Here is a 20,927-nt window from a genome sequence, read left to right on the forward strand (position 1 = left end):
CATTGAAAACGTCAATCTACACATCACTCTACAGAACATTGAAAACATCACTCTACACATCACTCGACACAACATTGTAAACATCACTCTACACATAACTCTGCACACCATTGAAAACATCACTCTACACTTCACTCTACACAACATTGAAAACATCGCTCTAAACAACAATCTACACAACATTGAAAACATCAATCTACACATCACTCTGCAGAATATTGAAAACATCACTCTACACATCACTCTACACAACATTGAAAACATCACTCTATACATCACTCTACACAACATTGTAAACATCACTCTACACATGACTCTACACAACATTGAAAAAATCACTCTGTACCCCACTCTGCACAACATTGAATACATCACTCTATACATCACTCTACAGAACATTGAAAACATCACTCTACACATCACTCTCCACAACTTTTAAATATCACTCTACACATCACTCTACATAACACTGAAATCATCACTCTACACATCACTCTGCACAACTTTGAAAATATCACTCTACACATCACTCTACACAACATTGAAAACATCACTCTACACACCACTCGACACAACATTGAAAACATCGCTATACACATCACTCTGCACAACATTGAAAACATCACTCTGCACATCACCCTGCACAACATTGAAAACATCACTCTACACATCACTCTCCACAACATTGAAAACATCACTCTACACATCACTCTGCACAACATTGAAAACATCACTCTACACATCACTCTGCACAACATTGAAAACATCACTCTACACAACATTGAAAACATCACTCTACACTTCACTTTACACAACATTGAAAACATCACTCAACACATCACTCTACACAACATTGAAAACATCACTCTGCACATCACTCTACACAATATTGAAAACATCACACTACACAGCACTCTACACAACATTGAAAACATCACTCTGCACAACAATCTACGCAACATTGAAAACATCACTCTCCACATCACTCTACACAACATTGAAAACATCACTCTACACAACAATCTACGCAACATTGAAAACATCACTCTCCACATCACTCTACACAACATTGAAAACATCACTCTACACATCACTCAGCACAACATTGAACACATCACTCTACACATCACTCTGCACAACATTGAAAACATCACTCTACACATCACTCTACACAACTTTGAATACATCACTCTACACTTCACTCCACACAACATTGAAAACATCACTCAACATATCGCTCTACACAACATTGAAAACATCACTCTGCACATCACTCTATACAACATTGAAAACATCACTCTACACAGCACTCTACACAACATTGAAAACATCACTCTACACAACAATCTACACAACATTGAAAACATCACTCTACACATCACTCTACACAACATTGAAAACATCACTCAACACGTCAATCTATACAATATTGAAAACATCACTCTACACATCACTCTACACAGCATTGAAAACATCACTCTACACTTCACTTTACACAACATTGAAAACATTACTCAACACATCACTCTACACAACATTGAAAACATCACTCTACACAGCACTCTACACAACATTGAAAACATCACTCTGCACAACAATCTACACAACATTGAAAAGATCACTCTACACATCAGTCTACACAACATTGAAAACATCACTCTACACATCACTCAGCACAACATTGAAAACATCATTCTACACATCACTCTGCACAACATTGAAAACATCACTCTACACATCACTCTACACAACTTTGAAAACATCACTCTACACTTCACTCTGCACAACATTGAAAATATCACTCTACATATCACTCTGCACAACATTGAAAACATCACTATACATATCACATCACTCTACACATCACTCTACACAACATTGAAAACATCACTCTACACATCACTCTACACAACATTGAAAACATCACTCTACACTTCACTCTACACAACATTGAAAACATCACTATACACTACATTGAAAACATCAATCTGCACATCACTCTACACAATATTGAAAACATCACTCTACACAGCACTCTACACAACATTGAAAACATCACTCTACACAACAATCTACACAACATTGATAACATCACTCTGCACATCACTCTACACAACATTGAAAACATCACCAACACAGCACTCTACACAACATTGAAAACATCACTCTACACATCACTCTACACAACATTGAAAACATCACTCTACACAGCACTCTACACAGCATTGAAAACATCACTCTACACATCACTCTACACAACATTAAAAACATCACTCCATACATCACTCTACACAACATTGTAAACATCACTCTACACATGACTCTACACAACATTGAAAAAATCACTCTGTACCCCACTCTGCACAGCATTGAATACATCACTCTTTACATCACTCTGCACAACATTAAAAACATCACTCTGCACATCACACTGCACAACATTGAAAACATCACTCTACACATCACTCTACACAACATTGAAAACATCACTCTACACATCACTCTGCACAACATTGAAAACATCACTCTACACATCACTCTGCACAACATTGAAAACATCACTCTACACATCACTCTGCACAACATTGAAAACATCACTCTTCACATCACTCTATACAACATAGAAAACATCACTCTGCACCTCACTCTGCACAACATTGAAAACATCACTCGACACATCACTCCACACAACATTGAAAATATCACTCTACACATCACTCAGCACAACATTGAAAACATCACTCTACACATCACTCTGCACAACATTGAAAACATCACTCTACACAGCACTCGACACAACATTGAAAACATCACTCTACACAACAATCTACACAACATTGAAAACATCACTCAACACATCACTCGACACAACATTGAAAACATCACTCTACACAACAATCTATACAATATTGAAAACATCACTCGACACATCACTCCACACAACATTGAAAACATCACTCTACATATCACTCTGCACAACATTGAAAACATCACTCTACACATCACTCTACACAACATTGAAAACATCACTCTGCATCACTCTGCACAACATTGAAAACATCACTCTGCACATCACACTGCACAACATTGAAAACATCATTCTACACATCACTCCACACAACATTGAAAACATCACTCTACACATCACTCTGCACAACATTGAAAACATCACTCTACACATCACTCTGCACAACATTGAAAACATCACTCTACACATCACTCTGCACAACATTGAAAACATCACTCTACACATCACTCTATACAACATAGAAAACATCACTCTGCACCTCACTCTGCACAACATTGAAAACATCACTCTACACACCACTCCACACAACATTGAAAACATCACTCTACACATCACTCTACACAATATTGAAAACATCACTCTACACAGCACTCGACACAACATTGAAAACATCACTCGAAACAACAATCTACACAACATTGAAAACATCACTCTACACATCACTCGACACAACATTGAAAACTTCACTCTACACATCAATCTATACAATATTGAAAACATCACTCGACACATCACTCCACACAACATTGAAAACATCACTCTACATATCACTCTGCACATCATTGAAAACATCACTCTACACATCACTCTACACAACATTGAAAACATCACTCTACATATCACTCTGCACAACATTGAAAACATCACTCTACACAGCACTCTACACAACATTGAAAACATCACTCTACAGAAAAATCTACGCAACATTGAAAACATCACTCTACATATGAGTCTACACAACATTGAAAAAATCACTCTGTACATCATTCTGCACAACATTGACAACATCACTCTACATATCACATCACTCTACACACCACTCTACACAACATTGAAAACATCACTCGATACATCACTTTACACAGCATTGTAAACATCACTCTACACATCACTCTGCACAACATTGAGAACATCACTTTGCACATCACTCTACACAACATTGAAAACATCACTCTACACATCACTCGACACAACATTGAAAACATTACTCTACACATCACTCTACAGAACATTGAAAACATCACTCTACACATCACTCTGCACAACATTGTAAACATCACTCTACACATGACTCTACACAACTTTTAAAAAATCACGCTGCACCCAACTCTGCACAACATTGAATACATCACTCTCTACATCACTCTACAGAACATTGAAAACATCACTCTACACATCACTCTCCACAACATTGAAATATCACGCTACACATCACTCTACACAACATTGAAATCATCACTCTACACATCACTCTGCACAACATTGAAAACATCACTCTACACATCACTCTATACAACATTGAAAACATCACTCTACACATAACTCGACACAACATTGAAAACATCAATCTACACAGCACTCTACACAACATTGAAAACATCACTCAACACATCACTCTACACAACATTGAAAACATCACTCTTTACATCACTCTGCACAACATTGAAAACATCTCTCTTTACATCACTCCACACAACATTGAAAACATCACTTTACACATCACTCTGCACAACATTGAAAACATCACTCTACACATCACTCTGCACAACTATGAAAACATCACTCTACACATCAATCTATACAACATGGAAAACATCACTCTGCACCTCACTCTGCACAACATTGAAAACATCACTCTGCACATCATCTACACAACATTGAAAACATCACTCTACACATCACTCAGCACAACATTGAAAACATCACTCTACACATCACTCTGCACAACATTGTAAACATCACTCTACACATGACTCTACACAACATTGAAAAAATCAACCTGTACCCAACTCTGCACAACATTGAATACATCACTCTCTACATCACTCTACAGAACATTGAAAACATCACTCTACACATCACTCTCCACAACATTGAAATATCACGCTACACATCACTCTACACAACATTGAAATCATCACTCTACACATCACTCTGCACAACATTGAAAAAATCACTCTACACATCACTCTACACAACATTGAAAACAACACTCTACACATCACTCTACAAAACATTGAAAACATCACTCTATACATCACTCGACACAACATTGAAAACATCACTCTACATTTCACTCGACACAACATTGTAAACATCACTCTACACATGAGTCTACATAACATTGAAAACATCACTCTACACATCACTCTGCACAACATTGAAAACATCACTCTGCACATCACTCTGCACAACATTGAACACATCACTCTACACATCACTCTACACAACCTTGAAAACATCACTCTACACATCACACTGCACAACATTGAAAGCATCACTCTACACATCACTCTGCACAACATTGAAAACATCACTCTACACATCACTCTACACAACATTGAAAATATCACTCTACACATCACTCTACACAACACTGAAAACATCACTCAACACTTCACTCTAAACAACATTGAAAACATCAATCTACACATCACTCTACAGAACATTGAAAACATCACTCTAAACATCACTCGACACAACATTGTAAACATCACTCTACACATCACTCTGCACACCATTGAAAGCATCACTCTACACTTCACTCTACACAACATTGAAAACATCACTCTACACAACAATCTACACAACATTGAAAACATCACTCTACACTTCACTCTACACATCATTGAAAACATCACTCTACACATCACTCTCCACAACATTGAAATATAACGCTACACATCACTCTGCACAACATTGAAAACATCACTCTACACATCACTCTGCACAACATTGAAAACATCACTCTACACATCACTCCACACAACATTGAAAACATCACTCTACATATCATTCTGCACAACATTGAAAACATCACTCTACATATCACATCACTCTACACACCACTCTACGCAACATTGAAAACATCACTCTATACATCACTCTACACAGCATTGTAAACATCACTCTACACATCACTCTGCACAACATTGAGAACATCACTCTGCACAGCACTCTACACAACATTGAAAACATCACTCTACACATCACTCGACACAACATTGAAAACATTACTCTACACATCACTCTACAGAACATTGAAAACATCACTCTACACATCACTCTGCACAACATTGTAAACATCACTCTACACACCACTCTACACAACATTGAAAACATCACTCTATACATCACTCTACAGAACATTGAAAACATCACTCTACACATCACTCTCCACAACATTGAAATATCACGCTACACATCACTCTACACAACATTGAAATCATCACTCTACACATCACTCTGCACAACATTGAAAACATCACTCTACACATCACTCTACACAACATTGAAAACATCACTCTACACATCACTCGACACAACATTGAAAACATCAATCTACGCAGCACTCTACACAACATTGAAAACATCACTCAACACATCACTCTACACAACATTGAAAACATCACTCTTTACATCACTCTGCACAACATTAAAAACATCACTCTGCACATCACACTGCACAACATTGAAAACATCACTCTACACATCACTCTACACAACATTGAAAACATCACTCTACACATCACTCTGCACAACATTGAAAACATCACTCTACACATCACTCTGCACAACATTGAAAACATCACTCTACACATCACTCTGCACAACATTGAAAACATCACTCTTCACATCACTCTATACAACATAGAAAACATCACTCTGCACCTCACTCTGCACAACATTGAAAACATCACTCGACACATCACTCCACACAACATTGAAAATATCACTCTACACATCACTCAGCACAACATTGAAAACATCACTCTACACATCACTCTGCACAACATTGAAAACATCACTCTACACAGCACTCGACACAACATTGAAAACATCACTCTACACAACAATCTACACAACATTGAAAACATCACTCAACACATCACTCGACACAACATTGAAAACATCACTCTACACATCAATCTATACAATATTGAAAACATCACTCGACACATCACTCCACACAACATTGAAAACATCACTCTACATATCACTCTGCACAACATTGAAAACATCACTCTACACATCACTCTACACAACATTGAAAACATCACTCTTTGCATCACTCTGCACAACATTGTAAACATCACTCTGCACATCACACTGCACAACATTGAAAACATCATTCTACACATCACTCCACACAACATTGAAAACATCACTCTACACATCACTCTGCACAACATTGAAAACATCACTCTACACATCACTCTGCACAACATTGAAAACATCACTCTACACATCACTCTACACAATATTGAAAACATCACTCTACACAGCACTCGACACAACATTGAAAACATCACTCTAAACAACAATCTACACAACATTGAAAACATCACTCTACACATCACTCGACACAACATTGAAAACTTCACTCTACACATCAATCTATACAATATTGAAAAGATCACTCGACACATCACTCCACACAACATTGAAAACATCACTCTACATATCACTCTGCACAACATTGAAAACATCACTCTACACATCACTCTACACAACATTGAAAACATCACTCTACATATCACTCTGCACAACATTGAAAACATCACTCTACACAGCACTCTACACAACATTGAAAACATCACTCTACAGAAAAATCTACGCAACATTGAAAACATCACTCTACATATGAGTCTACACAACATTGAAAAAATCACTCTGTACATCATTCTGCACAACATTGACAACATCAATCTACATATCACATCACTCTACACACCACTCTACACAACATTGAAAACATCACTCGATACATCACTCTACACAGCATTGTAAACATCACTCTACACATCACTCTGCACAACATTGAGAACATCACTTTGCACATCACTCTACACAACATTGAAAACATCACTCTACACATCACTCGACACAACATTGAAAACATTACTCTACACATCACTCTACAGAACATTGAAAACATCACTCTACACATCACTCTGCACAACATTGTAAACATCACTCTACACATGACTCTACACAACTTTGAAAAAATCACGCTGCACCCAACTCTGCACAACATTGAATACATCACTCTCTACATCACTCTACAGAACATTGAAAACATCACGCTACACATCACTCTCCACAACATTGAAATCATCACTCTACACATCACTCTGCACAACATTGAAAACATCACTCTACACATCACTCTATACAACATTGAAAACATCACTCTACACATAACTCGACACAACATTGAAAACATCAATCTACACAGCACTCTACACAACATTGAAAACATCACTCAACACATCACTCTACACAACATTGAAAACATCACTCTTTACATCACTCTGCACAACATTGAAAACATCACTCTTTACATCACTCCACACAACATTGAAAACATCACTCTACACATCACTCTGCACAACATTGAAAACATCACTCTACACATCACTCTGCACAACTATGAAAACATCACTCTACACATCAATCTATACAACATGGAAAACATCACTCTGCACCTCACTCTGCACAACATTGAAAACATCACTCTGCACATCACTCTACACAACATTGAAAACATCACTCTACACATCACTCAGCACAACATTGAAAACATCACTCTACACATCACTCTGCACAACATTGTAAACATCACTCTACACATGACTCTACACAACATTGAAAAAATCACCCTGTACCCAACTCTGCACAACATTGAATACATCACTCTCTACATCACTCTACAGAACATTGAAAACATCACTCTACACATCACTCAGCACAACATTGAAATATCACGCTACACATCACTCTACACAACATTGAAATCATCACTCTACACATCACTCTGCACAACATTGAAAAAAATCACTCTACACATCACTCTACACAACATTGAAAACATCACTCTACACATCACTCGACACAACATTGAAAACATCAATCTACACAGCACTCTACACAACATTGAAAACATCACTCAACACATCACTCTACACAACATTGAAAACATCACTATTTACATCACTCTGCACAACATTAAAAACATCACTCTGCACATCACACTGCACAACATTGAAAACATCACTCTACACATCACTCTACACAACATTGAAAACATCACTCTACACATCACTCTGCACAGCATTGAAAACATCACTCTACACGTCACTCTGCACAACATTGAAAACATCACTCTTCACATCACTCTATACAACATAGAAAACATCACTCTGCACCTCACTCTGCACAACATTGAAAACATCACTCGACACATCACTCCACACAACATTGAAAATATCACTCCACACATCACTCAGCACAACATTGAAAACATCACTCTACACATCACACTGCACAACATTGAAAACATCACTCTACACAGCACTCGACACAACATTGAAAACATCACTCTACACAACAATCTACACAACATTGAAAACATCACTCAACACATCACTCGACACAACATTGAAAACATCACTCTACACATCAATCTATACAATATTGAAAACATCACTCGACACATCACTCCACACAACATTGAAAACATCACTCTACATATCACTCTGCACAACATTGAAAACATCACTCTACACATCACTCTACACAACATTGAAAACATCACTCTTTGCATCACTCTGCACAACATTGAAAACATCACTCTGCACATCACACTGCACAACATTGAAAAGATCATTCTACACATCACTCCACACAACATTGAAAACATCACTCTACACATCACTCTGCACAACATTGAAAACATCACTCTACACATCACTCTGCACAACATTGAAAACATCACTCTACACATCACTCTGCACAACATTGAAAACATCACTCTACACATCACTCTATACAACATAGAAAACATCACTCTGCACCTCACTCTGCACAACATTGAAAACATCACTCTACACACGACTCCACACAACATTGAAAACATCACTCTACACATCACTCTACACAATATTGAAAACATTACTCTACACAGCATTCGACACAACATTGAAAACATCACTCTACACAACAATCTACACAACATTGAAAACATCTTTCTACACATCACTCGACACAACATTGAAAACTTCGCTCTACACATCAATCTATACAATATTGAAAACATCACTCGACACATCACTCCACACAACATTGAAAACATCACTCTACATATCACTCTGCACAACATTGAAAACATCACTCTACACATCACTCTACACAACATTGAAAACATCACTCTACATATCACTCTGCACAACATTGAAAACATCACTCTACACATCACTCTATACAACATAGAAAACATCACTCTGCACCTCACTCTGCACAACATTGAAAACATCACTATACACATCACTCCACACAACATTGAAAACATCACTCTACACATCAGTCAGCACAACATTGAACACATCACTCTACACATCAATCTGCACAACATTGAAAACATCACTGTACACATCACTCAACACAACTTTGAAAACATCACTCAATACATCAATCTACACCACATTGAAAACATCACTCGGCACATCACTCTGCACAACATTGAAAACATCACTCTACACAGCACTCTACACAACATTGAAAACATCACTCTACAGAAAAATCTACGCAACATTGAAAACATCACTCTACATATGAGTCTACACAACATTGAAAAAATCACTCTGTACATCATTCTGCACAACATTGACAACATCACTCTACATATCACATCACTCTACACACCACTCTACACAACATTGAAAACATCACTCGATACATCACTCTACACAGCATTGTAAACATCACTCTACACATCACTCTGCACAACATTGAGAACATCACTCTGCACATCACTCTACACAACATTGAAAACATCACTCTACACATCACTCGACACAACATTGAAAACATTACTCTACACATCACTCTACAGAACATTGAAAACATCATTCTACACATCACTCTGCACAACATTGTAAACATCACTCTACACATGACTCTACACAACTTTGAAAAAATCACGCTGTACCCAACTCTGCACAACATTGAATACATCACTCTCTACATCACTCTACAGAACATTGAAAACATCACTCTACACATCACTCTCCACAACATTGAAATATCACGCTACACATCACTCTACACAACATTGAAATCATCACTCTACACATCACTCTGCACAACATTGAAAACATCACTCTACACATCACTCTACACAACATTGAAAACATCACTCTACACATCACTCGACACAACATTGAAAACATCAATCTACACAGCACTCTACACAACATTGAAAACATCACTCAACACATCACTCTACACAACATTGAAAACATCACTCTTTACATCACTCTGCACAACATTGAAAACATCACTCTTTACATCACTCCACACAACATTGAAAACATCACTCTACACATCACTCTGCACAACATTGAAAACATCACTCTACACAGCACTCGACACAACATTGAAAACTTCACTCTACACAACAATCTACACAACATTGAAAACATCACTCAACACATCACTCGACACAACATTGAAAACATCACTCTACACATCAATCTATACAATATTGAAAACATCACTCGACACATCACTCCACACAACATTGAAAACATCACTCTACACATCACTCTGCACAACATTGTAAACATCACTCTACACATGACTCTACACTACATTGAAAAAATCACCCTGTACCCAACTCTGCACAACTTTGAATACATCACTCTCTACATCACTCTACAGAACATTGAAAACATCACTCTACACATCACTCTCCACAACATTGAAATATCACGCTACACATCACTCTACACAACATTGAAATCATCACTCTACACATCACTCTGCACAACATTGAAAAAAATCACTCTACACATCACTCTACACAACATTGAAAACATCACTCTACACATCACTCGACACAACATTGAAAACATCAATCTACACAGCACTCTACACAACATTGAAAACATCACTCAACACATCACTCTACACAACATTGAAAACATCACTCTTTACATCACTCTGCACAACATTAAAAACATCACTCTGCACATCACACTGCACAACATTGAAAACATCACTCTACACATCACTCTACACAACATTGAAAACATCACTCTACACATCACTCTGCACAACATTGAAAACATCACTCTACACATCACTCTGCACAGCATTGAAAACATCACTCTACACATCACTCTGCACAACATTGAAAACATCACTCTTCACATCACTCTATACAACATAGAAAAAAACACTCTGCACCTCACTCTGCACAACATTGAAAACATCACTCGACACATCACTCCACACAACATTGAAAATATCACTCTACACATCACTCAGCACAACATTGAAAACATCACTCTACACATCACTCTGCACAACATTGAAAACATCACTCTACACAGCACTCGACACAACATTGAAAACATCACTCTACACAACAATCTACACAACATTGAAAACATCACTCAACACATCACTCGACACAACATTGAAAACATCACTCTACACATCAATCTATACAATATTGAAAACATCACTCGACACATCACTCCACACAACATTGAAAACATCACTCTACATATCACTCTGCACAACATTGAAAACATCACTCTACACATCACTCTACACAACATTGAAAACATCACTCTTTGCATCACTCTGCACAACATTGAAAACATCACTCTGCACATCACACTGCACAACATTGAAAAGATCATTCTACACATCACTCCACACAACATTGAAAACATCACTCTACACATCACTCTGCACAACATTGAAAACATCACTCTACACATCACTCTGCACAACATTGAAAACATCACTCTACACATCACTCTGCACAACATTGAAAACATCACTCTACACATCACTCTATACAACATAGAAAACATCACTCTGCACCTCACTCTGCACAACATTGAAAACATCACTCTACACACGACTCCACACAACATTGAAAACATCACTCTACACATCACTCTACACAATATTGAAAACATTACTCTACACAGCATTCGACACAACATTGAAAACATCACTCTACACAACAATCTACACAACATTGAAAACATCTTTCTACACATCACTCGACACAACATTGAAAACTTCACTCTACACATCAATCTATACAATATTGAAAACATCACTCGACACATCACTCCACACAACATTGAAAACATCACTCTACATATCACTCTGCACAACATTGAAAACATCACTCTACACATCACTCTACACAACATTGAAAACATCACTCTACATATCACTCTGCACAACATTGAAAACATCACTCTACACATCACTCTATACAACATAGAAAACATCACTCTGCACCTCACTCTGCACAACATTGAAAACATCACTATACACATCACTCCACACAACATTGAAAACATCACTCTACACATCAGTCAGCACAACATTGAACACATCACTCTACACATCAATCTGCACAACATTGAAAACATCACTGTACACATCACTCAACACAACTTTGAAAACATCACTCAATACATCAATCTACACCACATTGAAAACATCACTCGGCACATCACTCTGCACAACATTGAAAACATCACTCTACACAGCACTCTACACAACATTGAAAACATCACTCTACAGAAAAATCTACGCAACATTGAAAACATCACTCTACATATGAGTCTACACAACATTGAAAAAATCACTCTGTACATCATTCTGCACAACATTGACAACATCACTCTACATATCACATCACTCTACACACCACTCTACACAACATTGAAAACATCACTCGATACATCACTCTACACAGCATTGTAAACATCACTCTACACATCACTCTGCACAACATTGAGAACATCACTCTGCACATCACTCTACACAACATTGAAAACATCACTCTACACATCACTCGACACAACATTGAAAACATTACTCTACACATCACTCTACAGAACATTGAAAACATCATTCTACACATCACTCTGCACAACATTGTAAACATCACTCTACACATGACTCTACACAACTTTGAAAAAATCACGCTGTACCCAACTCTGCACAACATTGAATACATCACTCTCTACATCACTCTACAGAACATTGAAAACATCACTCTACACATCACTCTCCACAACATTGAAATATCACGCTACACATCACTCTACACAACATTGAAATCATCACTCTACACATCACTCTGCACAACATTGAAAACATCACTCTGCACATCACTCTACACAACATTGAAAACATCACTCTACACATCACTCGACACAACATTGAAAACATCAATCTACACAGCACTCTACACAACATTGAAAACATCACTCAACACATCACTCTACACAACATTGAAAACATCACTCTTTACATCACTCTGCACAACATTGAAAACATCACTCTTTACATCACTCCACACAACATTGAAAACATCACTCTACACATCACTCTGCACAACATTGAAAACATCACTCTACACATCACTCTGCACAACATTGAAAACATCACTCTACACATCACTCTGCACAACATTGAAAACATCACTCTGCACATCAATCTATACAACATGGAAAACATCACTCTGCACCTCACTCTGCACAACATCGAAAACATCACTCTGCACATCATTGAAAACATCACTCTACACATCACTCTACACAACATTGAAAACATCACTCTACATATCACTCTGCACAACATTGAAAACATCACTCTACACATCACTCTATACAACATAGAAAACTTCACTCTGCACCTCACTCTGCACAACATTGAAAACATCACTCTACACATCACTCAGCACAACATTGAAAACATCACTCTACACATCAATCTGCACAACATTGAAAACATCACTCTACACATCACTCTACACAACTTTGAAAACATCAATCAACACATCACTCCACACCACATTGAAAACATCACTCTGTACATCACTCTACACAACATTGAAAACATCACTCTGCACAGCACTCTACACAACATTGAAAACATCACTCTACAGAACAATCTACACAACATTGAAAACTTTAATCTACACATCACTCTACACAACATTGAAAACATCACTCTACACATCAATCTATACAATATTGAATACATCACTCTACACATCACTCCACACAACATTGAAAACATCACTCTACATATCACTCTGCACAACATTGAAAAAAATCACACTACACATCACTCTACACAACATTGAATACATCACTCTACATATTACTCTGCACAACATTGAAAACAACACGATGCATATCACATCACTCTACACATCACTCTACACAACATTGAAAACATCACTCTATACATCACTCTACACAACATTGAAAACAACACTCTGTATATCACTCGACACAACATTGAAAAAATAACTCTACACATCACTCTATACAACATTGTAGACATCACTCTACACATCACTCTACACACCATTGCAAACATCACTCTACACATCACTCTACACAACACTGAAAACATCACTCAACACTTCACTCTAAACAACATTGAAAACATCAATCTACACGTCACTCTACAGAACATTGAAAACATCACTCTACCCATCACTCGACACAACATTGTAAACATCACTCTACACATCACTCTGCACACCATTGAAAACATCACTCTACACTTCACTCTACACAACATTGAAAACATCACTCTACACAACAATCTACACAACATTGAAAACATCAATCTACACATCACTCTGCAGAATATTGAAGAGATCACTCTACACATCACTCTACACAACATTGAAAACATCACTCTATACATCACTCGACACAACATTGAAAACATCACTCTACACATTACTCTACACAACATTGTAAACATCACTCTACACATGAGTCTACACAACATTGAAAAAATGACTCTGTACATCATTCTGCACAACATTGAAAACATCACTCTACACATCACTCTACAGAACATTGAAAACATTACTATCCACAACATAGAAATATCACGCTACACATCACTCTGCACAACATTGAAAACATCACTCTGCATATCACTCTACACAATATTGAAAACATCACTCTACACATCACTCTGCACAACATTGAAAACATCACTCTACACATCACTTTGTACAACATTGAAAACATCACTCTACACATCACTCTACACAACATTGAAAACATCACTCTACACTTCACTTTACACAACATTGAAAACATCACTCAACACATCACTCGACACAACATTGAAAACATCACTCTGCATATCAGTCTACACAATATTGAAAACATCACTCTACACAGCACTCTACACAACATTGAAAACATCACTCTACACAACAAACTACACAACATTTAAAACATCACTCTACACATCACTCTACAGAACATTGAAAACATCAATCTACACAACAATCTACACAACATTGAAAACATCACTCGACACATCACTCAAAACAATATTGAAAACATCACTCTACACAGAACTCTACACAACATTGAAAACATCACTCTACACATCACTCTACACAACATTGAAAACATCACTCTACACTTCACTTTACACAACTTTGAAAACATCACTCAACACATCACTCGACACAACATTGAAAACATCACTCTGCACATCAGTCTACACAATATTGAAAACATCACTCTACACTTCACTTTACACAACATTGAAAACATCACTCAACACATCACTCGACACAACATTGAAAACATCACTCTGCACATCAGTCTACACAATATTGAAAACATCACTCTATACAGCACTCTATACAACATTGAAAACATCACTCTACACAAAAATCTACACAACATTTAAAACATCACTCTACACATCACTCTACAGAACATTGAAAACATCAATCTACACAACAATCTACACAACATTGAAAACATCACTCGACACATCACTCTAAACAATATTGAAAACATCACTCTACACAGAACTCTACACAACATTGAAAACATCACTCTACACATCACTCTACACAATATTGAAAACATCACTCTATATATCACTCTCCACAACATTGTAAACATCACTCTACACATGACTCTACACAACATTGAAAAAATAACTCTGTACCCCACTCTGCACAAGATTGAAATCATCACTCTACACATCACTCTGCACATCATTGAAAACATCACTCTACACATCACTCGACACAACATTGAAAACAACACTATACAGATCACTCTGCACAACATTGAAAACAGCACTTTGCACATCACTCTGCACAACATTGAAAACATCACTCTACACATCACTCTACACAACATTGAAAACATCACTCTACACATCACTCTGCACAACATTGAAAACATCACTCTGCACATCACTCTACACAATATTGAAAACATCACTCTACACAGCACTCAACACAACGTTGAAAACATCACTCTACACAACAATCTACACAACATTGAAAACATCACTCTACACATCAATCTACACAACATTGAAAACATCACTCTACACATCAATCCATACAATATTGAAAATATCACTCGACACACCACTCCACACAACATTGAAAACATCACTCTATATATCACTCTGCACAACATTGAAAACATCACTCTACACATCACTCTACACAACATTGAAAACATCACTCTACATATCACTCTGCACAACATTGAAAACATCACTCTACACATCACTCTACACAACATTGTAAACATCACTCTACACATGAGTCTACACAGCATTGAAAAAATCACTCTGTACATCATTCTGCACAACATTGAAAACATCACTCTACACATCACTCTACACAACATTGAAAACATCACTCTACACAACAATCTACACAACATTGAAAACATCAATCTACACATCACTCTGCAGAATATTGAAAAGATCACTCTACACATCACTCTACACAACATTGAAAACATCACTCTATACATCACTCGACACAACATTGAAAACATCACTCTACACATCACTCTACACAACATTGTAAACATCACTCTACACATGAGTCTACACAACATTGAAAAAATCACTCTGTACATCATTCTGCAGAACATTGAAAACATCACTCTACACATCACTCTACAGAACATTGAAAACATCACTCTACACATCACTCTCCACAACATTGAAATATCGCGCTACACATCACTCTGCACAACATTGAATATATCACTCTACATATCACTCTACACAATATTGAAAACATAGAAACATAGAAACATAGAAAATAGGTGCAGGAGTAGGCCATTCGGCCCTTCTAGCCTGCACCGCCATTCAATGAGTTCATGGCTGAACATTCAACTTCAGTACCCCATTCCTGCTTTCTCGCCATACCCCTTGATCCCCCTAGCAGTAAGGACCTCATCTAACTCCTTTTTGAATATATTTAGTGAATTGGCCTCAACAACTTTCTGTGGTAGAGAATTCCACAGGTTCACCACTCTCTGGCTGAAGAAGTTCCTCCGCATCTCGGTCCTAAATGGCTTACCCCTTATCCTTAGACTGTGACCCCTGGTTCTGGACTTCCCCAACATTGGGAACATTCTTCCTGCATCTAACCTGTCTAACCCCGTCAGAATTTTATATGTTTCTATGAGGTCCCCTCTCATTCTTCTGAACTCCAGTGAATACAAGCCCAGTTGATCCAGTCTTTCTTGATAGGTCAGTCCCGCCATCCCGGGAATCAGTCTGGTGAACCTTCGCTGCACTCCCTCAATAGCAAGAATGTCCTTCCTCAGGTTAGGAGACCAAAACTGTACACAATACTCCAGGTGTGGCCTCACCAATGCCCTGTACAACTGTAGCAACACCTCCCTGCCCCTGTACTCAAATCCCCTTGCTATGAAGGCCAACATGCCATTTGCTTTCTTAACCGCCTGCTGCACCTGCATGCCAACCTTCAATGACTGATGTACCATGACACCCAGGTCTCTTTGCACCTCCCCTTTTCCTAATCTGTCACCATTCAGATAATAGTCTGTCTCTCTGTTTTTACCACCAAAGTGGATAACCTCACATTTATCCACATTATACTTCATCTGCCATGCATTTGCCCACTCACCTAACCTATCCAAGTCGCTCTGCAGCCTCACAGCATCCTCCTCGCAGCTCACACTGCCACCCAACTTAGTGTCATCCGCAAATTTGGAGATACTACATTTAATCCCCTCATCTAAATCATTAATGTACAGTGTAAACAGCTGGGGCCCCAGCACAGAACCTTGCGGTACCCCACTAGTCACTGCCTGCCATTCTGAAAAGTACCCATTTACTCCTACTCTTTGCTTCCTGTCTGACAACCAGTTCTCAATCCATGTCAGTACACTACCCCCAATCCCATGTGCTCTAACTTTGCACATCAATCTCCTGTGTGGGACCTTGTCGAACGCCTTCTGAAAGTCCAAATATACCACATCAACTGGTTCTCCCTTATCCACTCTACTGGAAACATCCTCAAAACATCACTCTACACATCACTCTGCACAACATTGAAAACATCACTCTACACATCACTCTGCACAAAATTGAAAATATCACTCTACACATCACTCTACACAACATTGAAAACATCACTCTACACTTCACTTTACACAACATTGAAAACATCACTCAACACATCACTCGACACAACATTGAAAACATCACTCTGAACATCAGTCTACACAACATTGAAAACATCACTCTACACAACAATCTACACAACATTTAAAACATCACTCTACACATCACTCTACACAACATTGAAAACATCACTCTACACTTCACTCTACACAACATTGAAAACATCACTCTACACTTCACTTTACACAACATTGAAAACATCACTCAACACATCACTCGACACAACATTGAAAACATCACTCTGCACATCAGTCTACACAACATTGAAAACATCACTCTACACAACAATCTACACAACATTTAAAACATCACTCTACACATCACTCTACAGAACATTGAAAACATCAATCTACACAACAATCTACACAACATTGAAAACATCACTCGACACATCACTCTAAACAATATTGAAAACATCACTCTACACAGAACTCTACACAACATTGAAAACATCACTCTACACATCACTCTAGACAACATTGAAAACATCACTCTACACTTCACTTTACACAACATTGAAAACATCACTCAACACATCACTCGACACAACATTGAAAACATCACTCTGCACATCAGTCTACACAATATTGAAAACATCACTCTACACTTCACTATACACAACATTGAAAACATCACTCAACACATCACTCGACACAACATTGAAAACATCACTCTGCACATCAGTCTACACAATATTGAAAACATCACTCTACACATCACACTACACAACATTGAAAACATCACTCTGCACATCACTCTACACAAAATTGAAAACATCACTCTACACAGCACTCTACACAACATTGTAAACATCACTCTACATATGAGTCTACACAACATTGAAAAAAACACTCTGCACATCATTCTGCACAACATTGAAAACATCACTCTACACAACACTCTACACAACATTGAAAAAATCACTCTACACATCACTCTATACAACATGGAAAACATCACTCTGCACCTCACTCTGCACAACATTGAAAACATCACTCTACACATCACTCTGCACAACATTGAGAACATCACTCTGCACATCACTCTACACAACATTGAAATCATCACTCTGCACATCACTCTGCACAACATTGAAAACATCACTCTACACATCACTCTACACAACATTGAAAACATCACTCTACACATCACTCGACACAACTTTGAAAACATCAATCTACACAGCACTCTACACAACATTGAAATCATTACTCAACACATCACTCTGCACAACATTGAAAACATCACTCTACACATCACTCTACACAACTTGAAAACATCACTCTACATATCACTCTGCACAACATTGAAAACATCACTCTACACATCACTC

The sequence above is a fragment of the Pristiophorus japonicus genome, chromosome 29, assembly GCF_044704955.1.
Source record: "Pristiophorus japonicus isolate sPriJap1 chromosome 29, sPriJap1.hap1, whole genome shotgun sequence".
Classification (NCBI taxonomy): domain Eukaryota; kingdom Metazoa; phylum Chordata; class Chondrichthyes; family Pristiophoridae; genus Pristiophorus; species Pristiophorus japonicus.